Genomic DNA, 15,078 nt, shown 5'->3' with positions numbered 1-15,078 from the left:
AGTGCTGGGATGACAGCGCGCCCGCCCCCGGCTCAAACCTGACTCTTGACAGAGCTGCAGAACTGAACCGTAGCTGCCCTCCGGGGTGAGTCTAGACGCCTTAGAGCCTCGTCCTGGGCCTGGCCTCAGTCCACATCCCGCCGGGGCCACGGAGCCCTTGGTGGCTCTCCCAACCCCCAGGACCATCTGCTTCTCCCCATGAAACTCGAGGTGATTCTGTCAGCGGCCACTGGCGCCAGCCCGCTGCCCGGAAGCAGCCACCACCTGCCAGGCCCAGCTGGCCAGCACCGACCTCAGGAGCTGCTCTCCGTCCTCCCGGTCCCTCCTCGGGCTCCCCGTCCTCCCGGTCCCTCCTCGGGCTCCCCGTCCTCCCGGTCCCTCCTCCGACTCTCCGTCCTCCCGGTCCCTCCTCGGGCTCCCCGTCCTCCCAGTCCCTCCTCGGGCTCTCTGTCCTCCCGGTCCCTCCTCCGACTCCCCGTCCTCCCCGTCCCTCCTCTGACTCCCCATCCTCCCGGTCCCTCCTCAGGCTCCCCGTCCTCCCGGTCCCTCCTCCGACTCCCCGTCTTCACGGTTCCTCCTCAGGCTCCATGCCCTCCCCCTGAAATGGCTTGGAGCTGGGCCTCAGGTACCTGTCCCTCCTCTGCTACCCCCAGCCTGGCTCTAAACCTGTCTACACCCGCAGACACCTTGCTGTGCTCCAGCCTGGGCCTCCCGGGAGCTCCACAGGGTCCAGCTGCCCCCACCTCTCCACGCAGGGGCTCCTCTGGACCCGCCACGCTGCGCCCCAGTCCCCCGCACCATGCTGCCTTCGTGGCTCCGAGCCTGCCAGAGAATTTTTTTTTTTTTTAATTGAAGGTGGAACCCAGGGGCTTTTCTACCTCCGGGCTACAATCCCAGGCCTATTTTATACTTTATTTGGAAACAGGGTCTCACTGAGTTGCTGAGAGCCTCACTAAGTAGCTGAGGCTGGCTTCGAACCTGCGCGATCCTCCTGTCTTAGCCTCCCAAGCACGGGGATGACAAGCGTGCACCACCACACTCAGCCTGCCAGAGACTTTAAGGATCAAGTTGTAAGTTCCGAAATGACAAAATGGAAATAGGCAGGAACCGGGCGTGGGGCGCACGCGTGTCATCCTAGCGCTTGGGAGGCTGAGACAGGAGGATCGCGGTTCACAGACGGCCTCAGCTACTTAGTGAGGCCCTTTGCGATTCAGGGAGACCCTGTTTCAAGATAAAGAATAAAAATCAGGGCTGGAGGTGTAGCTCCGAGGTAGAGTGCCCCTGGGCATCTACCATCCCCAGAAACGGGCAAGTTTGCAGGGTGGCACGGTGTTGTCTGGTCGGCCGGCCGGGGAGGGGACAGCCCCGGCCACTGTCTCTTCCCCAGGAGGGCTCCGGCTCTCCTCCAGCCCCTCGTGACACCGGGCTCTGCCTGTGACTGTCCAGAATTCCCGAGGCTGCCCGGTCCACATCCAGCTCCGCCTGCCAGTGCCCACCAGGACCAACCCAGTGGATTCTGCCCTGCTGCAGACAGCCTCAGGACCCAGAGGGCACCGTGAGCACCCCGCTCTGTCCACAGCCCTCCATGGCTCCCACCATCCGCAGAGTCAACGCCCAGGTCCTCCCTGCAGCCCCCAGGGCCTGCAAGACCTGTCCTGTCTCCTCCCTGCTCCCTGGCTATGCCTCCAGCAAGCCAGGCTCCATCCTGCCCCAGGGCCTTTGCACCCCCCAGGGATCGAAATGATTCACTTCCTTGAGTGAGGTCTTTGCTGAAATGTCTCTTCTTTGGAGAGACACTCCTCCTCCTCACATGGCCCCGGACACTAAACACCTCTGCTCTCCCGGGAACACACCCCAGGCCCCCAGCACAATGCAGGGGCCTTTTTTTTTTTTTTTTTTTTTTTTGTAGGACTGGAGATGGAACCCAGGGTCATCCTAACTCCAAGTTACATCCCAGCCCTATTTTATTACCATACTGGGGATGAAACCCAGGGTCGTTCCACTTCTGAGCTACACCCAGCCCTATTTATTTATTTATTTATTTATTCATTTTGTGGGGGGGGTACGGGGGATGGAACCCAGGAGCATTATATCTCAGAGCTATACCCCCAGCCCTATTTTTCAGATTTTTTTTTTTTTTTTGAAACAGGGCCTCACTGAGCTGCGGAGGGCCTCACTAAGTAGCTGAGGCTGTCTGCGAACCGCGATCCTCCTGTCTCAGCCTCCCGAGTGCTGGGGTTACAGATAGGCCCCACCACGCCCTGCTGAGTCTGATTCTTGGGTGCTGTTCTGTGCCAAGCGTAGCCCTTGGCCCAGATTTAGGGCCGGACGGACACGATCCCCAGCTCGGGGGCCCGGCGAGGAGCGTAGGCCTGCAGTGCACAGCCCGCCTCCGTCGGCAGGCGGCTGGGTGCGGCTTGGAGGTGGAAGGGCACAGTACCCAAAGGAAAACAGCCAACCTGTCCCTGCTGGGTGCTGAGCAGAGTCCCTGGCCCCCACCAGCACCAGGCCAGGAGTCCTCAAGTCACGCCGGCCAACATGGCCCCAGATAGCACCCAGGCCCGGTTCATCCCTATCAGCGGGGGCCGGCCTCCGTTTCCCCATCTGTAAGCTGTGGGTGATTATAAGGCACCCCTCAAAAACAGCAATGAGAGCCGGGCGCGGCGGGCACGCTTGTCATCCCAGCACTCGGGAGGCTGAGTCCGGAGGATCGCGGTTCGCGGCCAGCCTCAGCTGCTTAGTGAGGCCCTCCGCAACTCAGTGAGACCCGGTTTCAAAATAAAGAATAAAAAATAGGGCTAGGGGTGTGGCTCGGAGGTCAAATGCCCCTGGGTTTTATCCCCAGACCCAAAAATAGATAGATAGATAGATAGATAGATAGATAGATAGACAGACAGACAGACAGACAGGACTGGGTGCAGAGCTCAGAGGTAGAATGCCCTGGGTTCAATCCCCAGTGCCACAAAAAACGACCCATAAACAAAAGATGAAGGCAGAGCAGAGCCCTTCACAGCCCAGCAAGCCCGTTACAGTGGATTCATCCACCGATGCGCTCGCGACCCTCCTGGCGTGATTACATCCGCTCCGAGCACCACCCCGCGAGTCTTCAGGGGACAGGCCCCGTCTAACCGCCTCAGACATTTCTGTTTGTTTGTTTTTAAGCAGGGCCTCACTACATTTTTGAGGCTGGCCTCAAACCTGCGACCTCCTGTCTCAGCCTCCCGGGTGGGCGCCGTCTTTGAATCCCCTTGCTTGGCCGGCCTCTCGCGTGGAGCTCTGTGATGAGAGCGGAGGCCCTGCCCTCTCCTCTCTCGCTGCCTCCCTCGGCCGCAGATTCCGCCTGGCCCGCCACAGACCGAACCCCAGAAATCTCCACAACCGTGAGCAAGTAAGTCTCCGTCCTCGATTCGGCCCGACGGTCAGATCTCTCGGAACACAGCGCTGACCACGCTGACTGAAACGAAGTCCAAGGGGCCACCGCTTCAACGAGAAATTATTGAGCGCCAGCTGTATGCCAGGCTCCGTCCAGGGGGACGCCGCAAACGACCAAGAGAGTGACCGAGCCGGGTCGGGCTGGACAGATGCCAACAAGTAACAGAACTCGGGGACTCGCAAGGACGAAGACGCCGAAACGCAAGGCGTGATGGGAGAGGGCGGCTGATGACCTTGCTCTTGAGCCGGGCGCCATGGCGCGGCCGTCACCCCCGGACTTGGGAGGCTGGGACGAGAGGATCGCGGGTGCAAGGCCGGCCTCAGCAAGTACTGAGGCTCTCATCAACCTAGCGAGACCCTGATCCCAAATAAGAGAGGAAACCGGGCTGAGGGGTGCATCAAGGAGAGAACGCCTCTGGGTCCAGTCCCCGGGACGACACACACACATCCTGCCTTGCTGTGTGGCCCCGGGCCACAGCTCACCCGCTCTGAGCCGCTCTGGACCATGGACTCAGGGATCCCCGCTAGGCCTGCGACCCCCGTTTTTGGGTTTTTTTTTGTTTTGTTTTTCATCTGCTACTGCGAGGACGGGGTGCTCATCTCCAGGCCCATAGAAGGAGCCTTCTGTGGGCCCGGCCGCCCCAGGATTCTGGCTCCGGGGCCTGGCGTCCCTGGGGGGATCGAGTGACCCGGCCAGGCAGCCGGGCCCCGCGCCACCCAGGTCTGGTTACCAGCTCTGCTTACAGCCGCCCCTCCAGCTGGCTCGGTCGCCCCCATCGCAGCCCTGCGGGCTCCGGGGCTGTCTAGGAACCGGGCAGGGAGGCCGGGGGAGTCCTGGGCGCGGGCTCCAGGGACCCCCGCTCCTCGCCGGGTCCTGCCCCTGAGCCCTTGGGTTCGCCAGCCTCGGTGTCCCTGTCAGTGGCCCGAGCACGACGACCATTCTCCTTGGGTTAGCCCGAGCGGGACATGAGCGGTGCCAATAGGTGCTTAACCCGTCGCAGGGGCTGCGCGCACCCGGGGCTCGGCCCTTCGCCTCCCTCAGCGTGGTTTCTCCTTTGCAAAAGACCGATGAGAAGCCCGGCGTGGGGGGCGCGCGCTCGTCACCCCAGCACTGGGAGGCGGTTCGCGGCCAGCCTCAGCGACTTAGTGAGGCCTCTGCGACTCAGTGAGACCCGGTTTCAAAATAAAGGATAAAAAGCCGGGCGCGGTGGCGCACGCTCGTAATCTCCGCGCTTGGGAGGCGGAGACAGGAGGACCGCGCAGGTTCGGAGCCAGCCGCACTGGCTTAGGAGACCCTGTTTCCAAATAAAAAAGTATAAAATAGGTCTGGGAGTGCAGCCCGGAGGTAGAAGGGTTTCCAGGAACCCCAGTACCACCAAATAAATAAATAAATAAAATAACAAATAGGGCTGGGGGTGGAGCTCAGAGGTAGCCATCCCCAGTACCACAAAAGTAAATAAATAAATAAATAAATACCAATGAGTATCTTGGACCCATGAAGACGGGTGTCTGTCTGGGCCGCCACAGTGTTCCTCACGCCCCGCACGAGGTGAGCACACAGTAGGCGCTCAACAAACGCCAGCTAAGTGGATGCCGGGGAAGAGGCCCGTTCTGGACGCCCTGGCGCACTGCCGCGGCCGGCAGCCAGCCCTAAGCCGGATCGCGCCCGCCGAGGGCCTCGGACAGAGGCTGGCACACAGTTAGCGCTTAATTAATGCTGTGCAAAGCCTTTTGCAGGTATAAATGACTGCAGATGGGAGCGTTGGAGCTCAGAGAGGGGAGGCCTTGCCCGAGGCCACACAGCATGCCACCCTGAGGAGACTGCGCCATCTGTCCCCAAGGTCGGCCTCAGGGGACATTTTATGGATAACCGAGAAAGACCCGTCCCCATCCCTGGGCCACCCGGGAGCTAGCGGAGGCTGGCCTCGAACCGCGATCCTCCTGTCTCCGCCTCCCGAATGCTGGGGTGACCAGCGTGCGCCCCCCGCGCCCGCCTGGTGATTAATTTTAATCACTGTTTGGAAATTGGACCTCCAGAAGGCAGGTCGGAAGGGGAGCCCACAATTAGTGGGGTCGGGGGCCATTCAGAGGAGGCGCCTGTCATTCCCAGCGTGGGTAATTACGGGGCCCAAGGAGACGGGGATGGGGCGGGGGGGCGGTACCCACAGATCCGCGCACGCCCCGGCCTGATCAGGAGGGGGTGCTCTTGAGTTCTCTGGGCTCCCGCCCAGTTTGGGGGGAAGCAGGAGGCAGAGCTCCGTTTTGGGGCTCCACCTTAGGGCAGACACAAGAGAGGGTCTCGGGGCCCCCTCCACTCTTGGGGGCCCTTGTAGGAGCAGAAAACAGGGCACCCTGTCCCCACTCACTGCAGCGCCTCTGTCCGAGCGGACACAGGGACCCCCAAGCAGGTCAGGGCCAGGATGAGAAGCCGCGCTGGGGACACCCCGAGGGCCGCTGGCCGGGGGGCAGGAGGCCCCGCCGCGCTGCCAGCCAGCAAACATGAAGACGGAGACGGGAAACGTCCCTGAGAGAAAAAGGGCCCAGGGTCGGGGTGGACCACGAGCCCAGGTGAGTCCGGCCCAGGCATGAAGGAGAGGCCGGCAGGGTGACGCGGCCCGGGCGTGGGAACCGCCCAGCGCCGGTGGCAGCGAGGTAGGGCCCCCGTGTTGCCTGGATTTGGGGGAGTCGCCACCCCGATCTCTGCACCCAGGGCGTCAGACCTTCACGGGAAACAGCATGTGCGCGGCCTCGGCGGGCGCTGCACCCAAGGGCCACAGTTAGCCGGCGCGGGCCAGGGGCCGGCCTTTCTAATTTGTTATTTGTGGCGTGGAGAAGCACTCTTCTTCCAAGCTGCACGAGCTCCTACCTTTTTCTTGTTTATTTATTCACTCACTTATTTTGGCCCTAGAGATTGAACCCAGGGCCATTCAACCTCCGCTCTACACCCCCAGCTCTATTTATTTTCTTATTTATTTATTTATTACGGTACTGGGGGTGGAACCCAGGGACATTCGACCTCCGAGCGACACCCCCAGCCCTATTTTTTTATTCTTTATTTTGAAACAGGGTCTCACTGAGTTGCGGAGGGCCTCGCTAAGTAGCCGAGGCCGGCCACGAACCGCGATCCTCCGGTCTCAGCCCCCCAAGGACTGGGATGACAGGCGTGCGCCCCGGGCCCAACTTCAGGACACTTCCTACACCCGTCTGTTCCGGTGCTCACTGCCCAGCTCCCCACCTGGCTGGGAGCCCGGCCCAGTCGCCGCAGTGGCCCTTTGGCCTGCTCACTTATGTTACAGATGGGGAAACTGAGGCTCGTCGAGCTTCGGATGGACTCAGACAGAGGTGGAGCCGAGTGGAGTGGCTCTCTACTGCCCCAGGGGCTCTGACCGCTTGGCCTGCTGGGAAAAAGGGGGCCAGGACCCCCAAAAGGAAGAAGCAACTTCCAGAAATTACGTGGCCACCTCCTGGCAAACTCCTACACAGCTGTCTTGGCCCTAGCCACAGTGACCCCACTCCATGCACCGTCTCCGGTCCATTGTGGCCTCTGTCCTCTCCCCATCCCTGACCCTCCATGACAAAGCCGGCCGGCGACCGCCTCGGTCTCCCCTCCCCTAACTTGTAAACCCGGTGAGGGCTTAGATGACAAAGCGAAGATGCCCTGTCTGGGCTCCTGGCAGCACCCAGGACAGGCCACCGGGAGCTTCTGCTGACTGACCACCCGATGTCCCCGACGGCCCAGACCCAGGCCTGAGAAGCCACGCTCCTCCTCTGGGCTCCGGAGCACGGGGACCTTCCCTCCTAAACTGGCCCTTGGAAGTCCAGCCTAGCTGGGCCAAGGTGCACGCTGGGAAATGTAGTCCTCAGGGGACTGCTGGGCCTGTCTCCCAGCAGGCCCTGGGGCCCCGGGGTAGGTGGAGGGGCCCCTAGGTGGCTGACGGGCTGGGGGGCACGTGTCTGCCCACAGGGCCAGGAGCCGGGCCCTCCTTCAGGAGGGTTGGTAGACACGTGTCAGAGTTAAGGAATGGATTCCGTGGCGGGGGCCCCACAATCCAGCCGCAGGACTCGGGGCCTCGGTTTCCCTAGTCCTTCCGAATGCGCACAGGTTGGGGACGGGACGCGCCCCTCAAAGCCACAGCCGAAGAAAGCAGTCGGGCCCTGCCCGGGACTTCCGAGCCCTTGACTCTTAAATATTATCTCAGCGCCCAAACTCGCCGCCCGGCCGAGCGGTTCACTGGTTCACCTGTCTCCCGCTCAGCCTCTCTCCCTCCGGGCTGCTCCGGTCAGAAACTTGGCCCGCGTCCCTCCCTTGCTCTGAAACCTTCAGGGCTCCCTATGTCTCCCACCCCTAAAATAGTCCAGCCACTCAGGGCTCCTCCTACCACGCCCCTTCACCTCTCCTCCTGCAAAAGCCTCCCAGCCCCGCGCCGGGACCCTTCAGGTCCTGGCCCTGCGAGATTCTGCGCCTGTCACCGGCTCTGGGCACCGCAGACAGGGACACGCCCCGGGGTCAACTCAGGGCGCCCTCCTTGCTCGGAGACGGCGACAATGTGTCCTCCATCCCCGGGGACCAGCTCACCTGTGCCGCGAGTTGACGTAATGGTCACCTTTCCAAGGGCAGTCGCTTCCGTGTCCCAGCCCCAGGTGACCCCGGCCACCCTGGCCTGGAGTCCCCGGCGGCCACCGCAGACCCCCGGCATGCTCCGGCCCCGGAGATGTGACTGCTTCCCTGCCGGTGGCCGAGGAGGGAACCGGGACCCCAAGGACCTGCGCTGCCTCCCCGCTCACCCTGCTGGCGCCCGGCCTCAGTTTCTCCACCTGCTAATAAAGCTCCCACCAGACAGCCGCTCATCCCAAACCCAAGGGCCCTGGGTGGGAGGCAATGTCGCACACGGCCGACGACTCCGGAGCTTGGGACCCCCAGAAGGCGCTGGCCCCGGCGCTGAACCCCCAGCTCTCTCCGCAAGCGGCCTCCTCCTAAAGAAGTTTACGGCAGTGACCCTCCTGCCTCCGCCCATCGTCCTGGGGCGCGGGGAAGGCTGGGGCTGGGGTCTTGGGGATGGCGGTGCCTCCGTGAGCACTGGTATCTTAAAAACAGTGCAGGTGGGGCGTGGGGGTCCTAACCCGCCACCCCAGCCATCGGCGCCGGCCCTCTTCCCTTAATCTCAGCAAACCCTGGGCCAGGCCTCAGCCCCAAACTCCAGGTCGCCTCCGGGCTGGGGTCAACATGGCAACCCCGGCCGGGGTGACCCAGTTCCGCCGGGGGGGGGGGCCTGCGCGTCCCTGGCAACCCCCAGACCCCCGCCGCTGGCAGGCCAGCCGGCGTGGGGGTTCACGACCGCAGGGCCCCTCCGGGAGGTGCCCCCAACTCCCGGAGGCCGACAGTGGGTGGGGGGCACGTGACCCCCGCCCCAGGGACCAATCAGCGCCCGGGGCGGGGGGCCACACTCGGCGCCCCCCACCCAGCCTGGCGCTCTTGGAAAGAGACATTTTCTTTGTCCCTTTGTCGGCTCTTGGGGGGCCCCCGCACCCCGGGCCCCCACCGCAGCGGGGCCTGGGGGCCGGCCGGGCCCACAACGCGCCCCTCCCGGGCCGGCCGGGTCTGGGCCGAGCGGAGGCCGCGGCCCCGGGGTGCGGGGACCCCCGGCGCCCCTCCCCACCGCCGCCCGCCCGCGCCCCGCGCCCCCCACCCCCCGCCGCAGCCCCCGGCCCGCGCCCGGCCCCGCCCGCGCCCCCCGCCCGCGCCCCGCCCGCCTACCTCGCGCCGCACCTGTCCCGGCTCCGGGGCCGGGGGCGCTGAGCTCAGCCCCGGCCCCCCGCGCGCGGGCCCGGGCTCCGGGGGGGGCGCAGCGCGGCGGCAGGCCCGGGGGCGCACCGCGGCCGCATCTCCTCCGGCGCCGCCGCTCGGCCCCCGCCCCCGCCCGCGCCCCCTCCCGCCCGCCCGGCCCGCAAAACCCGGCGCGGACGCGGAGCGGAGGGGCACCTGCTCGGCGGCGCGGGGCGGCGGGGGGCCGGGCGGGGGCGGGCGGGGGTCCCGGGCCTCCCCGCCCGGTCGTCATCGGCCCCGCAGCCCACGTGCACGGGCCGGCGAGGAAACTGAGGCCGGGGGCTGCCCCAAGGTCATCACCCCATGGGCACCTCAGGGCGGGGTGTGGCCCCCCACCGCGGGCCTTGGGGCCTCGGGCCAGGCCGCGCCTCACCCCCTCTGAGACCCCAAGACAGCGCTGAGGCCCCAGTGACCTTGCCGACCTTCTGGTGTCATTCGGGCAGCAGGGACTTTCCCCAGGCCTCAGTTTACCTCTCTGCCTCAGGCCCCCGGGCCTGTCCACTTGGCCCTGAGTGTCCGCCCCCTCCGGGTTCTTTGCCGCCCTTAGTATACAGTTGGTGCCTCCTAGATACTTTCCCATCGTGTACTTGTGACTTATTGTGTATACATGCGTGGTTCCGGGGACTGAACCCAGGGGCATCTACCGCCAACAACACCCCCGGCCCTTTTCTTTTTCTTTCTTTCTTATTTATTTATTTATTTATTTATTTATTTATTTATTTATTTTTGGTGGTACTGGGGTTCCTAGAAGCCCTTCTACCTCCAGGCTACACTCCCAGACCTATTTTATACTTTTTTTAAAAATTTGGAAACAGGGTCTCTTAAGCCAGCGAGGCTGGCTCCGAGAACCAGCGCCATCCTCCTGTCTCCGCCTCCCAAGCGCGGGGATGTCAAGCGTGTGTCACCACGCCCGGCTTCATTTTTATTTTTTAAATTTTAGAACAGGTCGAAGTTGCTGACTGAGGCTGGCCTCAACCCAGCCATGCTCCTGTCTCAGCCTCCCAAGTCCTGGGAGGACAGGCGGGCGCCACCTCTTTTGGTCTGGGTGACCTTTCCTACCAGCAGACCTGGGCCTCAGGCACACCGGACTCACAGGCGGCCCTGGGCAGACTGCAGGCTCCGCCGGGGCTTGCAGGGTGGCCAGACCCTGGCCACTGGGGCGCCGGGGACCTCGGGGCTGCCGGCCCTCCTGCCCTCCGGCCGCCCTGACCTCCCAAGCAAATCACAGCACTCGTCAGCACCCTCCCTCCTTCTGGGTCTGGCCCCCACGGGGAGACTGAGGCCAGCCAGGCGGGGAGGGCAGAGGCCTGGTGCTCGCCCTGTGGCCGCCTGAGGTCAATACCTGTGCCCGCCGCCAGGGGCCCCCAGCCTCGGCCTCAACATTCTGGCCTCAAACCTGCCATCCTGTGTCACGCTCCCGAGTCTTGGGATTATAGGGGTGCGCCAGCACGCCCAGCCATCACCCCCTTTTTTGTGGTACAGGGGATGGCACCCAGAGGTGCCCTACCGCTGAGCTACAGCCCTGGCCCTTTTTCAGTCTTTTTGCTTTGCAGAACTGGGGATGGAACTCGGGGCCATTCTACCTCCGATCTACACCCCCAGCCCTATTTTTTAGCCTATATTTTGAAACAGGGTCTCACTGAGTTGCAGAGGCCTCGCTAAGTAGCCGAGGCTGTCTGCGAACCTCGATCCTCCTGTCTCAGCCTCCCGAGTGCTGGGGTGACAAGCGTGCGCCCCGCGCCCGGCCTTCAGACTTCATCTTGAGACCAGGCTGGCCTGGAACCTGCGGTCCGCCCGCATCCGGCTCTCCCAAGCATGGATGCCGGCGTGATTACAGCACGCCCCACCATGCCTGACTCGATATACATTTTACCGAGAATGACTTTTTTTCGTGGGGAGGGTACTGGGGAATGGAACCCAGGGGCTTTCGACCTTCGAGCTCCACCCCGGCCCTATTTTTTTTTTTTTTTTTTTGCGGGTCTGGGGATGGAACCCAGGGGCATTTGACCTCTGGGCTACACCCCCTGCCCTATTTTTTATTCTTTATTTTGAAACCGGGTCTCACTGAGTTGCAGAGGGCCTCGCTAAGTAGCTGAGGCTGTCCGCGAACCGATCCTCCAGGTCTCGGCCTCCCGAGTGCTGGGATGAGGAGGGTGCCCACCGCGCCTGGCTGCACCCACTGTGCCCCGTCCTGATCCTCGGAGGGAGAGTGGGGCGGGGGGCTAAGCCCGGGCCAGGAGGTCGGCCGGGGTGGGGTTGGCACTGGGGCCCCAGACGGGCCTTGGATAGTTTTGGCGAGGCCGGGTGCGGAAGGACACCGAGGCAGAGACCTGCGGGGACAAAGGCCGGGGAGGGGGCCACCCCTGCGGGCTGCCACGGCTCGCAGGCCATGAATGGGCCTTTCATGGCCTGGCCGGGCGAGGTCAGGCCGGGCTGCCTGCCCCTGCGGCTCCCGGCTGTCTGCGCCCTGACCTGCGGGTGAGCCGGGGAGGGGCAGCCTCGGCCTCGCCGGGGTCCCCGGGGCAAGCGGCGGGGCCCCGGGCCTCAGTTTCCCCGCCCGGGCTGCGCTGCGCTGGGCCTGCTCCGGAACGGAGGATTCCAGTGCAGGTTTTGCGGGCGCCCGCAGCCGCCGACACCTTCTTCCCAGCGCTGCCGGCTGCGGCCCCGGGTCCGAGGGGCCCCCCCGGGGAGACTCGGAGGGGCCAGACGCGGCCCGGGATGGGGTGAGGCTGGGCCCTGCGGGGTGGGCCCCCGCTGTCCCCCTCTGGTCCGGATGAGCGCTTGGAAGGGTCCCCCTCCCCCGCACACCCCAGCCTCAGTTTCCCCAGGCCGATGCGAGCACTCGCGGAGCCCCGCCCGGAGGGGGGGTCTGCGCTGCCCTGCGCCGCTGGGTCGCGCCTGGGTCCACGCTGCCAGGGAATCCCTGGGGGGGGGTCCAGAAAGGGCCGCCGCGATTGGCCGAGCCCCCGTGACGTCAGGGCCTCCGGGGCGCCCCCTCCCCCGGGCACGTGGGGGCGACGCGGCGGGGGGGGGCTGGGGTCGCGGGGTGCCCCCCAGCCGGAGCGGGCAGCTGGGCGGCGCAGACGCGATTCTCCGCGGACAGGTTCTCCTCGGCCCGAGCCCCCGCCGCCCCCCCGGAGCGGCAGCTGCTCGCGGCAGATGCGGCGAAGTCCGCCCAGCTGGTCCTGGGGGGCGCGAGCTCGGCGTCCAGCTGCACGGGGACGGGGAGGGCGCCCTGCGGGCCCACAGCACCCGGCTGCTGCGGACCGTGCGGGGCGGCGATGTCCGGCGCGCATCACACACCGCAGCCCGGGGTGCGTCCATTTACCAGGCGCCCGCTGTGTGCAGCCAAGGACTCCGGAGGTGGGGCAGCTGCTGTCACCCACCCGTACTCGACCTCCGAGCTGCACCCCCAGCCCTATTTGTTATTCTTTATTTTGGAACGGGGTCTCCCTGAGTTGCCGAGGGCCTCGCTAAGTCGCTGAGGCTGGCCGCGAACCGCGATCCTCTGGTCTCAGCCGCCCCAATGCTGGGGTTCCTATTCAAGTGTAGAAAGAGAGGCAGAGGAGTGGCCCTTTAGGCGGCCGGCATGTGGGGCAGCTTTGCGCATAACCTGCTGTGTCCAGGGGTTGGGGCCCCTTAACTCGGGTGGGGGGAGTTCTTAAAACCTTAGAAAGAGCCGGGCGTGGGGCGCGCGCTCGTCATCCCAGCATCGGGGAGGCTGAGACGGGAGGATCGCGGTTCGCGGCCAGCCTCGGCTACTTAGCGAGGCCCTCTGCAACTCAGTGAGACCCGGTTTCCAAATATAGAATAAAAAATAGGGCTGGAGTGTAGCTCGGAGGTCGAATGCCCCTGGGTTCCTTGCCCAGTACCACACACACACAAAAAAATATCGGCTAAATTGGCTGGCTATTTATTTATTTATTTATTTATTTATTTATTTATTTATTTATTTTGGTATTGGGATTGAACTCAGGGATAATGTACCTGCAGGCTGCACCCCCAGCCCTATGTTTTTATTTTTGGTGTGCGCGTGGTACTGAGGGTAGAACCCAGGGGCTTTTCTACCTCCCGGCTATCCTCCCAGACCTATTTTATGTTTTATTTGGAAACAGGGTCTCACTAAGGTGCTGAGAGCCTCACTCAGTAGCTGAGGCTGGCCTCGAACCTGTGCGATCCCCCGTCTCGGCCTCCCAAACTCGGGGATTATAAGTGTGCGCCTCCACGTCCAGCTCCCAGCCCTATTTTGTTTTACTTTTTATTGTGTGTGAGCATGCGCCACCACACTGGGCTTATGTTTACTCTGAAACCTGGCCTCGCTAGGTTGCTGGGTCTCTACTTGCTGAGGCTGGCCTCGAACCTGCGATCCTTCTGCCTCAGCCTCCCACGTACTGGGTTAGGAGGGTGCGCCACCACACCCGGCTAAATTGGCCCTTTTATGTGATGTATATTTTATCATAATTAAAAGAGGAGAAAAAGAAAGCTTCTGTGGAAGAGGACTGACAGCCCGGAGGGGCGGCGGCGTGTGCATGAGCTCAGCCCTGGCAGCCGCCCTCAGGTGACGCCGGCGCGGGTGTGGGTGCTGCAGAGCCGCGCTCGGTCCCCCCACCCCCAGGCGGCTCCGGGCCCCGCGACCCAGTCTCCGGCCTTCCTACCCACCCGCTGGCTGGGGCACCCACTGCGTTCCGGCCCGTGAGACGGTGCGAGGGGTGCGCCGGGCGCGGGACAGAGCCCAGAGCCCAGAGGTACATCAGTAAAATTGCACAATATATATTTTTTCATGTTTTGAAGTGCTAAGGATCGAACCCAGGGGTATCTACCTCCAAGCTCTGTTTTTTATTCTTTATTTGGAAACAGGGTCTCACCGAGTGGCAGAGGCCTCGCTAAGTAGCCGAGGCTGGCCGCGAACCGCGATCCTCCGGTCTCAGCCTCCCGAGTGCTGGGATGACCAGCGCGCCCCGCGCCCGGCTCCTGTTTTTATTTATTTAATTTGGGGACAGGGGATCACTTAGCGGCTGAGGCTGGCCTCGAACCTGCAGCCTCCCTAGTGTGGGCGTCACCAGCACGCCGGCTCTTGTCTGGCTCTTGGTGTCCATCTGCCCACAGTCAGCGCCGGGGTCTGCCAGCCCGCTTGGGGGGATCGGGAGGCCTTGAAGGGCCAGGGAGGGGGGGCTGCGGGCTCCCAGGGCCCCAGGGCCCCAGGGGAGTGTCTAGGGAGAAATAAACACGCGTGTGTCTTTTACATCAAATCTGCATTAATTAGCATATGCATTACCAGAGTGCACAGCGCCCGGCACCTGGGAAGGGAAATTATAACTAAGGACAGAAAAGGCCCACGGCCTGGCTTTACGGCTGGGGAAACCGAGACCCGAGGAGGGGAGGTGAGGGCAGGGTCTCTGCCCCCCCCCGGGGCTCCACAGATTCAAAAGAAAAGAAAGAGCCGGCAGGGGGGGGGACTCGTCACCCCAGCACTCAGAGGCTGAGACCGGAGGATCGCAGGTTGGGGGGCAGCCTCAGTTTACCAACACCCCACCCTGATTCTTTGGTTTTTTTTTTGGGGGGGTTGGTATTGGGGATTGAACCCAGAGGCATTCTACCTCCCAGGTACACCCCCAACCTTTTGTGTGTGTGGGGGCACCTGGGATAGAACCCATTCTACTTCTGAGCTCCACTACAAGCCTGACTTTAATTGATTAATTTATTATTTATTTATTTTGGTGTTTGTTGCGGTCCTAGAGATGGAACCTAGCTAGGGCGTTCTACCTCTGAGCGCACAGGGCCTAAGTAGCGGAGGCTGTCCTCGAACCGCGATCCTCCTGTCT

Source organism: Muscardinus avellanarius, assembly GCF_963383645.1.
Source record: "Muscardinus avellanarius genome assembly, chromosome: 16".
NCBI lineage: Eukaryota > Metazoa > Chordata > Mammalia > Rodentia > Gliridae > Muscardinus > Muscardinus avellanarius.
Note: the sequence above shows the minus strand (reverse complement) of the source record.